A 14,266-nucleotide genomic window follows, 5' to 3' on the forward strand; every position below is an offset into this window, starting at 1 on the left:
GTTATTAAAATATCACTTTTATGTGCTAAGTGTGTTAAATGCATTGCACACATTTGATATCATCTATGACTTTGTTAGGGAGATACTATCATTACCTTCATTTTGCAGTTGAGTAAACTAAGGCACAGGGTGGCTACTCCACCTACCCAAGGCCATGGAGCTATTAAATCATGGGTTAGGACCGATTCCTTGTCTACCAGACTCTAGATCCTGTGCTCAAGTACATATATGCTGGGGAATGGATGGTGTGGTCACTAATATGAGACATGCTTGACCTTCCAAATTTCCTTTCTTTATAGAACACTCCAGAACCCAGTCTGCTTCCAGGAACATCTCTGTGGATTCCAAGGTAAGTAAAGATGGTCCTTCTCTCCTCCATGACCTCCTCCTGCCTATATAGCCAGCTGTCTCAGCACCCACATCTGATTCCTGGAGGCCCCCTTACAGCAGCTTTTCAGGGTCTGAATACCAGAGTTTTATTTATAGCGTGTAGACTGAGGCACTCCTGCTAGGGCCATTGGGGCCAATGGATCTGAGGTATGTCTGCCCATCCGCATCCTCTTTCCCACCCATCTCAGTATGTCTCTGGATATTGTTAGTTCTCATGCATCTAAACTACTTTGGAATACCACAAAAAGAAAAAGGAAAAAGGTCTTTTATATACATGCTTGTGATTTAGAAGAGAATTACCATTAAGAGTGGCAGGCTCTGGAGCCAGACTGCCTGGCTTTCCATCCACACTGATAGCCGTTTTCACTCTTGTCACTGTTGTTGAAGAATGTGCCCCAGTGAATCTAGAAGTCTGACTTGCAATTCCAGTGCTCAGTCAGTGTGAAATGGGAGTGGAAGGACCCAGGCCTCGGAACCAGACAGCCTGGCTTTGCCTCCCGCTTCTGATTAATAATCACACAGTCTTTGCACTTCACTTCTCTAAGCCCCAGTTTCCTCCTCTGACATGTGGATGAGTATGCCCATCTTGCAGCATTATTGGGATGTCTCAAGTTCAGATACGTAAAGGAAACTTACCGAAGCTTGACATCCAAAAAGATGGTAACTATTTTTCATATCAATCCTTGATATTTGACTGGATATGTCATATTCATATGATATATTTGACTGGACTGAAAGTATGTTGTTTTAGATTCATACATTCTCTGAAATATTTGTATCCCCCTCTCCCAGCAGCCTGTATTCCTTGGGAAAAGATCATCTTTGGTCCAGATCCAGTCAACGAATCATAAATTCCAAACTGGGCTGGTACAAATTAAAGAGGCCTTAGTGATTCCTGTACATTTTCATGAATATTTAATCTAAACTTGTTTTTTTTTCCATAAACCCCACCCCAAACTTTAGTAGTAAGATGATTGTAACTTTTTGAAAAGAGCCATTCACATCAGTGGGAGTTGGTTGTTTTACAGGCATATAATATAGTGCTTAACTTCCTCATATCTGAGTTACTACAAAAACCCTTCTTTATAGTTGTTTAAAGAGAATTATCCTGGGAAGAACTAGTTGATTTTTCTCTCCGTCTCTCTATCTCTAGACAGACAGACAGACACACATACATACACACACACACACACACACACACACAGCCTAGTTGTCCTTTTGGTTAGGCAGCTGAAGAGTTTCTATGTAAATTCTGGCATCCTTCTCCCCATCAGACAAGCAAGGGCACAGTCAATTCCTGTTTTCTTGGAACATATACCAAATAATCAGAAACTCTGATTATTCTGCTGGAAGGCAACAGCTTGATGGAAAGATGTACCAGTTGAAAACAATTCTGATCATATTTTTGTCAGGAGAATGAGATGCCTCCAGCTGTCTGTCACTAATCATATTAGAGGTGGAAAGCAGGAATGCTTTGGCCTGCAACAGATTACTCTAATCGCATGTTGGAACACTACTTTTACTGGCTGCTTATCCCAGAACAGTGACATTAGACGTTCCTGCTGTAACTGGTCTTGCCAGTTGGTAGTAGTCTAAAACATATGCCACATGAGCACACTTAAGGAATTTTCTAATTACAGCTCAAAGGCTTTGCTTTTATCTTTTTATGCTTATACTGCAGACATCACTGATTGAAATGATTTCTCCCTCAGCATAATCCTATCGCCAGTAGTTACAACAGACTAGGAAGATGGTAAATGAAACCCACAATAACTGAAGAGGTGTCCGAATTCAATTAGGAGGAAGCCTGTCTCATGTGGACACAGAAGCCATATAAATCCATTTTAATTGTGAGCTGTGGTACTTATCTGGTCATGTTTATTTTGGATGCAAGTGCCAAAGCTGGATTTAGACCAGAACTCCAGATCTTCGAGCTCTAATGACTAATTTGGGTTCCCGTTGAATCCCTTTATTCATTTCTTAATTCATTCTCCTGGAATTAGAGTTGCTTGGTTGCAGTCATTTCATAAATTTTTTGTAAATCAAAACAAATATACATAGATTTTTTTCCCCTGATGGTGCACACATATTGCCCTGATCTTAAAGAACTGTTCTTGGTATCAAAATAATAATAACAGTTTCAACAACAAAAATAACCTTTTGCAAGGTACTATAGTGGAAAACGGAGTGAGGCCCCAGGAGACAGAATTTTGAATCTCAGCTCAACTTCTCATAGTTCTGGGACCTTGGTCATGATTCTTTTCTTCTCTCTGCCCCAGTTTCTTCATGCAAAATGGGATGAATGGTAGTACCTACTTCACTGAGTTGTTTTGAGGACTAAATAAGCTAATATATGTAAAATATGAAATGTGCATTGATATGTGGAAGATGCCTGGTGCAGTAATGAATGCTAGTCATTAGGTTTGTTATCAATAAGACAGTGGTAGACCAATAAGCAGATTTTGCTGGTGCCACAGTATTCTCATCTAAATATGTCCTGTTTCTGCATTCCATTTGGAGAACATTAATGATGATAATGAAAACACTGGAGACTCTGAATTTGGAATTAATCTCTATTATTTGTATTGTACCCTTAATTTGGCTACAGAATTAGCATTTTTGGCTTTCCAGCCTTGATCAGTGGTAACCTGAAACCCTTTTGATGCAAAATTGCTTTAAAATTGGAAAGAACATTTTATTCTCTCAGCATACACAATATTGGCCTTTGGTAAAAAGAAAAGTGTGATTATAATATGTAAAACAATGTGTGTGTGTGCGCGTGCGTGTGTGTTTGTGTGTGTGTGTGTGTGTGTGTGAGAGAGAGAGAGAGAGAGAGAGAGAGAGATAAAGAAAGAAAGAGGAAGAAGAATAGGGGAGATATTTGGGGGAAGAATCAGCTCTGATAAATGCATTGGAATGTTTCAAGCTATTTTAACAGTAAAATGTGTTTATTGTCATGTATGAGCTAAAGTCTACAAAAAGATAAGTCTGGTAATTTGATGATCTTTCTCCATGGCTACATAAGAAAGAGTATTGAGTAAATTGATTGCCAAAAGATGCATTGCAATTATTTTCCCTTAGTTTTTTTTTTAAACTACAGGAGCTGTTTAGGTATACATGTGTGTACCTGTCTATCTGTTCTAGAGAAATGTATATCCATGTGCATCCAGTGATGGATGAAGTGTAATTATATGTCGAAATATTATACAACAATGAAAAAATTAACTAGAGTATATACAATAACATGGGCATGTTACTACAGATGTAATGTTGAAAAAAGACACCAAAGAACAATACTTAAGCAAACTTATTACACGTTAAAAAATATGAAAATAGACAAAACTAAATTTGTTGCTAAGGTACATATACAAAGTGGCTAAAATTATAAAGAAAAGCAAGAAACTTATTACTGAAAGAATCAGGTATGAGGATAGTGGTTACCTCTCAGGGAGGGAAGAGAAAGGACCTGGAGGTTAACTGGATATGCAAATTCTACATTTTTATTTTAACAAATTTTTACAAACTAGCAGAGTCTTTTCTGCAAAGAATTTTCAGAAACTAAAGATAATTTTAACATTATAAGCAACAAGACAATGTCAAAGCTTTGGATTGTCAAACTCTGTCATTCACTTTATGAGGTAGTGATGGTGACTTCTAGATCACATCTGGAAAGAACTGATCACCAAAATTCTGAATTATCTGGGAGACATACAGATTTATATCTACCATGGTTAATCATAAACCGCATCCTGTACATATGTGCCTTGATATATCATGACTACAGACTTGTCAATATTGTCATTTTGCTTACCTTTTTTTGTTCATGGTTTATAAAATACAATGTGTTAATACAACAGTACATGTATATGAATTGTAAACAAGCAACCAAATATATATTGGGGATACATGTTCAAAACATGTGATAAAATATCTTGGATACCACTACTATATAGCTCAAATGTATATCATAGTTGTGGGATATACTGTCACTACCAGTCGTTAAAATATATAGAAGATAGAAACTTGCCATCTATGTTAAAGGGAGACACATCTCAGCCCTAATTTTTTGTTGTTGGCAAACATCAATACTAAGGCATTACTTTATATGTTTTATTGCTTTAAAGCTTTTGCAGAGCCATTAGGTTTGGGTTGCGGTAGAAAATACAGAAGGAGAATCTCAATCTCTCTCTCTCTCTCTCTCTCTCTCTCTCTCTCTCTCACACACACACACACACACACACACACAGAATAGCTTTTTTGTTTGTTTGTTTCTGTTTTGTTTATATTCCCTGTAAGATTCTTTTTAACTGTTGGGAAAAAAATATTGAATACCCTCAGATAGGTTTTCATGAGGCAAGAATACTGGAAAATATCAGGTGGCACATGTATTATGGCTTGTGCCATCTGCCAGCATCCAGACTGTAGTACATAGGCCTCTCTGAGCCTCCATTGCCTTCTGTCTATCCTGCAGGTGATATCAGCAACCTTTCCCCAAATCTTTTTTTCTTTTTTCTTTTTTTGGTACCAGGATTGAACCCAGGGTACTCAACCACTGAGCCACATCCTCAGCCCTGTTTTGTATTTTATTTAGAGACAGGGTGTCATTGAGTTGCTTAGTGCCTCACTTTTGCCGAGCCTGGTTGAACTCACGATCCTCCTGCCTCAGCCTCCCGGGCCACTGGGATTACTGGCATGTGCCACCATGCCCCGCTTTCCCCAACTCTTATGGGGCCATCTATGTGAACGTATCTGTAAAATGTTGCATTTCCTACAAATATAAAATATCATGATGATCCTGTTCCTTCTATATCTTGTTTAACACAATATAACTTTTTATGAAGTCCTGATGTCCTTAACCTGCAAAGTTCTTTTGATTTGAAGATACAGAAAATGACTGGCTGGTTTAAATTTTAAAAGTAGTTATTTAAATTTTTTTACTCGAAAGATCCTGGGATGTCTCAGAAATGATGAATGGTTGAATCAAACCAAATCACATGTAGGACATGGGAAGCTCAAGGGACCTCAGCATTGGACTTTATGGTTCTTTTCTCTTAAGATATTGCTATTGTTGTGATTGAGCAGTAATGACTGCTCAAGAGAGAATTTCATTGGTCCATCCCAGGTCGATTGATCACCTTTTGAGGGGATGATGTCATGTATGACAAACATGATTCCAGGGAGCTCCAGCCCTGCATATCTGGGACAATTCAGAGAATAAGGGATGCCTCTGAGTATCTGCTTACAACTGGTATAAATGTTTCAGTAGCTGTTACGGACCCAACTTTCTTTAAGGAACTGTTCTAATAAAAAATTAATCAAAGAAATATAAATACAAAGGTGAGGGTTTTCTTCAGTAAATGCCAGCATCACCTGCTTATGTTCATCTTGCGGGGTGGGGGACCAGCGGGGACGGGGACACGGGACTTGATGTCACTTTCATTAATTGCTGAAAAATTCTCTGAAGGTCCCATGAAGCATACTGTGCTTTGGCTCTTTTTCTGAAGTTTGGCTTTACTTTCACCTTTAATGACTGTTTTACCTCTTTTAGAAAGAAGGCATTAAATCAGTTTTAGCATTACTAATGTTGATACTCTCTCCACTAACAGCTTAACTTGCCTTAAAATTTTATGCCAATAGAGAAGATAAGAGAGTTACACAGAGTCTGCATACCACAGGCGAGTCGTCATTACCATTAAAAGTCCTCGAGTTTTTTTTTCTTATAAACCTATTATATTTGAATATATCATAACCATTCCTAAAAAAAATGCATATAGCATTTCTCACGTGAAATGGGTATCCGATAAGTAGCATTTGTTCTACCAGGGTCTGAGCAGTTACTTGTAATATTCCCAGAATGGAAATAATGAAAATGTTCATATGTCTGACAAATGACAAACTTCCAAAACAAGTTGAACAAGTCAAATATGTACTAAATATTGAGTATCCTAAACTGTCTCTTTGGAGTGTTCATTGTAAGCTATAAAAAGTGCTGCAGTTTTTTTGTTTGTTTGTTTGTTTTTCAAGCACAAATATGTCTGAAATAAACAAACTTCATATTGTTCACATTTGCTTTCTGTATAAAGAAATTTTTTTTTCTTAGAGAAGCCATGCCATTGAAGAGACAGATATAGTGATAACAATCATTATTTACTTACCTTTCATTTTACAAAACGTGGAGTTATAATATAATGTATACTGCATACTTTTTAACCAGCTTTCAATACATTATCAACCCAATTCTCACACTGGTTATAAGAATAAATTATTATTTGTCAGATTTTAAGTACTGACTCATGAACTTCTATTGGTGGCTATTGTCCAAAGGTTTGCAGGTGTCCTGACTAATGCTTTGAAAGACCAGCATTAACAATAAATCATACTTTTTCTGTAGTGGAATGGAAAGGATTTTGCATTCTGGGTTCTCTAAGCTTTGATATTTGGAAGTTACTTAAAGTAAAGGGGTAAAGAATTCTCAGGCTTTAACCCTTGAACTTTAGGTCAGCCATAGTCAATAGCAAAAGCATCTTGATAGCTTTGTTCTCCTAACCCTGAGATTTCTTGACTATGGGAACTGACAGAGTGCCAAGTAAAGGCCTAATTGCATTCCTTGTTACTGAGAAAAAAAGCTCAAAGGAATTTTCCTTTTTTCAAAGGGATACCTGAGCATTAACATTTTTGGAGGATAGCAAAATTGTTTATAAGACTTGCAAACCTTTCTGAATAGCTTGAAGAGAGGTCTGGAAGCCAGATAAGAGGCATGTGTGGCTTACTTAGAGCAGTAAAGGGTTGGGGAGTGAGTTAAAGGGTAGGAATTGACTCTGATCAACAGGCTGATGATCTTCCTTCTCTGTGGTCTGTTCATACTCAGCTAACTGACTGTGCGTCAGTTCTGTTCACCAGTATTCCCAGTGTCGTGCCAAGTGTGTGATACTGGTATGTGGGAGATGTTCACTTAGTATTTGTTGACTGCATGAAAATATTCAGGTCAATATTTCTGTGATCTGTGTGTTGGAGACTAATGTTTTGGGCTGGATCTCCACTGAACCAGATTAACTCTAGCTAACTCTAGTGGATTGAGATCTTTAAATACATAGAGTTTATATTCTAGTGAGGGATCCAGACAGTGAGAAATCAAGTAACCAAGTGAACAAATGCAAAATTACAGCTAGAGCTAAGAGTGGTAAAAGACCTGAATGAAGAGAGTGCTGTGATAGATACTAAGGGCTTAGAGAAACCAGACCCTTGGATCAACCTGAAAACCTGGTGTTAGAGAAGGACTTGATACAACCTTTCAGATGGCTCAGTTTACTTTAGAAGTTAGGTGGTCCAGTGAAAAGTCTTATCTTGTCACACTTTTTCTTAATGCAGTAGTTTGCAGAGTTCTTACCATACCAATAACATCATTGTCTACCGTATAGAATTTTGCTTCCAATACCTCAGTCGCCTAGTGCCTTGTGCCCAGACCAGGGTTCGTTCTTTGCCTCACTTCTCTTTTCCAAGCTGCAACTTGTCTCCCAAAGCTAGTCAGCTGCCTCCCAAATGCGCACCAGAGAAAGCCAGATGACCAGAAAAGGGTAGATCAGCACAAATTTATCATCAAAGCTAAAAGAAAGAGAGCCTCAAAGTGAATGCCCTGCTGACTGTGGGTCAGGGTGTTATCTTTGTATCTCAAGGACAGAACATTTAATAAAGATTTGGGTACAAAGTACACTTCACCCTCCAAGCATGCTGAACTATGTCAACCAGAAAACTGTTCCTTAGGGTTTACAATTTCCTCTCTTTCCTAAATTAAAAAATGCTAATGTGAACTGTTGACTCTCAACAATACGTTATTATCCTATATAGGGCAAAGAGTAAATAAGACACTTGCCTAATGAAATAACCATTCATTTTAACTCAGCAAGCTGGAAGTAATTTTAGCTTCCCCCACCCCCATTTTCCATGCTTCTTTGTGGAAATAGGCCAGAATCATTTTTATTCCACCATTCTTCATAACCTTATAGTAGGCTTCCTGTTTATGCTTTAAGAGCTGTTTTTAAAGAGCCTTAAGGGATATCCTTTAATACTTTCCTTTTTAAAAGGATTATTCATCTACAGTACCCCCTTAGAATGTTTGAGGGTTTGGAAATATAGAAGCTTCTTAATGAGATATGGTTAATGGTCTATGCAGGGTATCACAGTGTTTACACCTGGTTTAGTTAACATAAATTGTATTTAATTAGTCATTCTCGAAAAGAAGTAGATATTTTAGAATAGATTTAGTACCTAAAAACACAGTTTGCATTTTATGTATAACAGCCATAGATTCTGTGAGTAGTATTTATAGATTAAAACAACATGTTTGCAGTAACATAAAGTCAATTCTTAGGAACTTAAGAAGTTAACATGAAGTGTCTTATTGGTACATGCAAAACATTCACAGAGAATAGAAGATCACTTTTATAAAAATTCTTCATGAACTTCAAAATGCTGAACAAATGTAAAGCAATCATGTTATTTTTGCTATTTTTACATTTGTGGCATGCAGAATTTCCTGACTGAATGACAGACCATAGCTTTTTGTTTTAATGCTGAATGTGTTCCTGTTTAGAGTGAAATTTCCCTTTTCCCATATGACCCTGTGTCAGAGGTGCCCTTCAGTTCCTTAGCCGGGTTCTTTCATGCTGCACTTGACTTTTGAACCCTTCAGACCACATTTTTGCCTCCACATGATGCTACACATGACACTTTAGAAGCAGGTATTATTGCCAGGAAGGAACCATGTCACATATGCAGTCTATAATGACTTAAAGAGTCCACTGTAGCTGTCTCCCCCAGTCCCTTGCATGCACTAGAACAGAAGGGAGCAATACCAGTCACTGGTCTTATGTGGCACTCTGCTATGGTCCTTTCTGACAAGTCAATATTTCCAGAGCTCCCCAGTGACACTCTTTATTCTTGCTGTTGTACTATTGTCTTGAGACTGGTACTTTTTTTTTTTTAGCTAATTGTTATTATTATTTTAATTATTCTAGCTACCTGAGGTTTTTTTCCTGCCTAGGCTGTGTCTTGGTGGATCTCTTTATTCTTCCTGATCCCCCAACACCAGATTCCCTGTGTGTTACTCTTTTTGTCCCCAGTACTATAAGGTACAAGAAAGCATGTGCTGGTAATATTCCCTGCCCAGGTTCCCACCCTTCTCCCTGGAGTGAGGCTGCTCTTTCCCGAAGCACTCCAGAGGTGCCAGCTGTGCCTTTGTTCCACAGAAGGCTCCCCTGGAGTGGATGCAGTGGGAGGCACGGCCCTTTCTCCTTGGAGTGCTCCTCCAGAGAAGTGCTGCATTGTCCCCCTCGAGGACCCAGCCATGGGAAACAGACTCCCTGACAGTCACCCTGGGTTACACAAATATTACTTCCATTTGGCTTGACCTTTCATTGTGCTAAAAAATGACTGAACATACTTAAATCTTGTACAGAATTTTTCTGGAAACAAAAATAAATGGGGTTCTTGCAAGATGCCACACTCGAACTTTTGCCCTTGCTCTTCCCTTTTTGAGTCATTATGTTCAGTTCAAGGTTTCCTTTTATCGTGTATTTTCTTGTTGTAAGAAATAGATAATTTCTCTACTGATAGAATTATGAATCACAGAAGCGACATGATTACTAGAGATAAGGACACTTCATGTGGCCCTAAAGTGTTTAGCTCTGGGAATAAAGTCTTGCTGACATTTCTTAAGTGCTTACATGTGCACTTATGTGTCACTGGAAGACTGACTTCTCACTGCTCTAATGCAATGGCCCAGCTTATCTCACAGCAGCCCTGCAAAGAGGTGGTGTCATCACCCACCCATGTATTTTAGAGACACAGATGCAAAGGGAGAGTGAAGTTAAGCAACTGGCCCAAACTCACACGAACTGTGGGCAGGACCAGGCTTCAGAACCATGGAACAACTAAACTGCCCAAATGACTTAGTTTCCTAAATATAGCACCTGGAAGCCTTGGTTTTCTCATCTCTGAAATGGAATAGTAATACCTATTTTGCTAAACTGTGAGGATCAAATAAAAATAATTATTTGAAAGGACCCAGTAATTTGTAAACTGCCAAAATATGAGGTTTATGTCTGGGCTCAATGTTTAAGATATGTTCTATTAGTCAGGTGAGTCTCATTGAGTCTGACCCTTGCTGTTTGGATGTACTGGTAGTTCAGGTGAAAACCTGTTTTTTGTTTGTTTTGTTTTTTTCTTGAAGCTGTCTTGAAATCATGGAAAACATAAGGTTTCACAATGAAAAAGATCTTTTTCTTTCACAATGAGAATGATCATTTTCTTCCAAAATGGTAGCATTTGGTAGCAGTTAGAGCACAAGCAACAATTACCAGAAAATTTTTAACATACCTAATAAGTTCAGTGTCATTGTTTCCCTGTAACCCAAACCCCCATCAGTGTAGCACTTAACACCTCTCTTTTTCTTCTAAATTGTGCTCCATCAATTTTCTTCCAAGTATCTGTTTCCCACATACTGTGGGCTTGTCAGTAACTGTCCTCAGTGTGGAACTGTGTCCCTTGCCAGCATGGGGCCCTGAAACAAAAGATATATTGATTGGACCAGGGCTAGGCCAATCAATGGAAAAGAGCTGGAAAACAAACTCAAAGATAAGGATTTGGAAAGGCCACAGACTAAAAAAACCCATGCTTCAAAATGGGTACTGGCCAGAGCCAGTACCACAGAGAGGTCTGCTGGGTGGTGTCAGAAGAGTTCCAGGAGCTGGGAGGAAAAATAAGGAAAGCTCTCCTTCCCCTCTGATGCTGGGCCTGCCTTCCCTACAGGGACTCCTCGGTGTTTCCTTTTGCTTCCCGCCTCCCACAATGCTCTTGCCCGTCACGATGGGGCATCAGATCTCTCACAGTCCCTTGCGGGAAGTGAATAGCCTGGAGGAGAGCTTTTATGAATCCTAAAAATTGAGTTTTTCTGCTTTTTTATGGGACTCATATTGCATACCCAGGGTCACCCTGTTTGGCAGGTCTTCCAAGCAGGATTTGTGATCATAATGAATGATTTTTTTTCCCCTCTTCTCTTTTCTGGATAAGAACAATATCCTTGCCATTCAGTCTCCAAATATAGCAAGCAGTTATGATAGAAGAATGTCCTTATGTTAGGAAAAATGTTGGCAGTCTCAATGATGTGAAAATGTCCAATTTAGAAAACATGTTTAAAAGGAAAAGCTGTTGTTGGGTCCTTTTTTGAATCAGGTGGACTATAAAGGAATAAATAAAAAATTCAGAAAAATGTGTGGTCTGACAGCACATTCCACTATTTCTCTTTAGTCTTATAGGTACTTGTTGATTTTGCCTAAACTTCAGATGTCATTTCTATCATTTCATTAACATGCCAGGCTACAAACTGGTCCTGGCATCTAATTGGGAGCATAACTTGCATGAAGATTTTCCAGCTGATGCATGTAATCAGAGCACTGCAATAATGTTGCTAAGGACTAACTGCTTAGAATGTCCTAAAGAATGGTGGTGAGGGCTGGGGATGTGGCTCAAGCGGTAGCGCGCTCGCCTGGCATGCGTGCCGCCCGGGTTCGATCCTCAGCACTACATACAAACAAAGATGTTGTGTCCGCCGAAAACTAAAAAATAAATATTAAAATTATTTCTCTCTCTCTCTCTCTCTCTCTCTCTCTCTCTCTCTCTCTCTCCCTTCCTCTCTAACTCTATCTTTAAAAAAAAAAAAGAATGGTGGTGAATGTCAAAGAAGTGTACTTAGCATAGAGGAAGGAGAAATGACAGCAGGTACCCAAGAAAGAGCCCAAATGGAATATACTAGTAGTTGTCCACTCCCAGTAGATGCCTAGAACCCTATATATACTATGTCTTTTTCTGTTTACACATGCCTTTGATAAAGTTTAATTTATAAATTGAGCACTGTAAGAGATGAATAATAGCTAAAAATAAAATTTAAAAATTGACAATATGCTATAATAAAAGTTATGTGAATGTGTTCTTGCTCTCAGAATGTTTTATTGTACTGTACTCAGCCTTCTTCTTGTGATGATGTAAGTTGTTAAAATGTCTACATGATGAGATGAAGGGGTGAGTGATGTAGCACGGTGATCTAGCAATAGGCTCCTTCGTAAGTGTCACTTGAACTCAAGCACAGCAGTACTGCAACAGTTGATCTGATAAGTGAGTGACCAGTGGTAGGGTAGCGTTTATAGCATGGATACATTAGATAAAGGGATTATTCAATCCCAGGCTAGCTGGAGCAGGACAGTGGGAAATAATGATCACACTTCTTAGAATAGCATACAATTTAAAACTTAGGAATTGTTTATTTCTGAGAATTTCCATTTAGTACTTTTGTACCTCAGTTATCCACAGGCAACTGAAACTCAGGGTAAGGGGAGGCTACTCCATGAATTAGTCATGGCGAAAGTGTATAAATAGGGAGTATCTGGTATGACATCATCTAATTGATGAAGGCATCTGTAGTTATTATTTATCAAAATTATAAGCACATCACTTAAACTTGACCAACTCAGGTGTGCCTATGCAGCTTTTCTTCATGCAGTACTGAACTGCTCATAGCACTTAATAGGGAAGCAACTCAAGTAAATGAAATTATGTGACTCCCCGTCTAGAGAGCAGTTTGGCATTTTTGAAATTATTATTTCTTTTAAATAGGTCTACTGTTTTGTCACAGAAATTTTATTTATAGGAATTCATGTTAAGGAAATAAGTACAGATATGTGTAAAGGTTTTAACCACAAAGATGTTTATTACAGCATTGTTTATAATATGGCAAGTATGAAATTGCTTAATCAGCAATAATAGATTAAATATTTTATGTGTATTGTGTTACTGTCATACATAGAAATAATTATTTAATTACTGTGGATGTTATAGATAAATATTAAAAGTGAAAAGATTTTTATGTTATATTGTGATAAAATGTAGCAAAAACCCAAATAGGTACAATGTGATCACTTGTACATTAATGTATTAATATATTCTCAGAAAATGACCTGGAATTATAATTAAGATTTTAAAAGTGGTTCTCTGGGTGGTAAGATTATAAGAATTTAAAATGCTCTTTCCTTTTATCTGTTTTAATTTTCTTGTTCTAAGCATATATTGCTTTCTAGGAAAAAAGGAAGGAGGGAACGAGGAGGAGGAAGAAGAAAATAATTTTTCATTGAAAAGGAGAATATGGAGCCAAACTGTATGAAAGAGACAGACTCTGGATAACAGAGCCTTCACATGATGATTTCTGTCAGAATTTACTTGTAAACACATTTCGACATGTCCATACATAAGTATGGACATGTCAGTTTTGAGAATAGTAACTGCTCTTTAGTACTCTTGATTTAGTTAAGATCATTACTCTTTATCCAAATCTTCCCTGCGGAATAAAGGAGCTCAATTTATTAGGGCAGCTCTGGGGTATCTTCCTATTCTCAAATCCCAGGTCTACACTTCCCATTTCCTGGGCCTACATTTTCTTGTGTCTATACTTCCTAGGTCTATACTTTCCAGGTCTACACTTCCTAGATGAACTGGGTCTACACTTCTCAAGTCTACATTTCTTGGGTCTACACTTCCAAAGTCTACACTTCCCAGGTCTGCACTTCACAAGTCTACCCAGAGAGACTGCTAAATGGGAGACTTTCTGCATTTCTCCTATTTACAAGCTGCCAAGCAATTAAAATATATGGTGAAAAATTCATTGAATTATTTGTAGTATACTAACCCACTCTGAAATATTTTACTTGATCATCTGCTTCTTTGAAGAGAGGTGTTTGCAAAGCCTAGCTTTCCATCACTTGTTGGTTACCCTAGTTTTTACCTTTGCAATGCACTTGCAAGGTCAGGGTTACACAATTGAGAACTGTAC

The 14,266-nt window shown here is 38.1% G+C and overlaps 1 protein-coding gene across 2 annotated transcripts in view; it reads left to right on the plus strand.

Annotated features, from left to right (window-relative positions):
- Window positions 1-208: 208 nt before the first annotated feature.
- Spats2l (spermatogenesis associated serine rich 2 like) overlaps window positions 209-14,266 on the plus strand; it is a 137,527-nt gene continuing 123,469 nt past the window's right edge. For both annotated transcript variants that reach the window (XM_048808253.1, XM_015481205.2), the window contains exon 1: window positions 209-349. The gene's annotated coding sequence lies outside the window, so the exon portion shown is untranslated. The remainder of the gene's footprint in view (window positions 350-14,266) is intronic.

Source organism: Marmota marmota, unplaced genomic scaffold (genome assembly GCF_001458135.2).
Source record: "Marmota marmota marmota unplaced genomic scaffold, marMar, whole genome shotgun sequence".
NCBI classification, from domain to species: domain Eukaryota; kingdom Metazoa; phylum Chordata; class Mammalia; order Rodentia; family Sciuridae; genus Marmota; species Marmota marmota.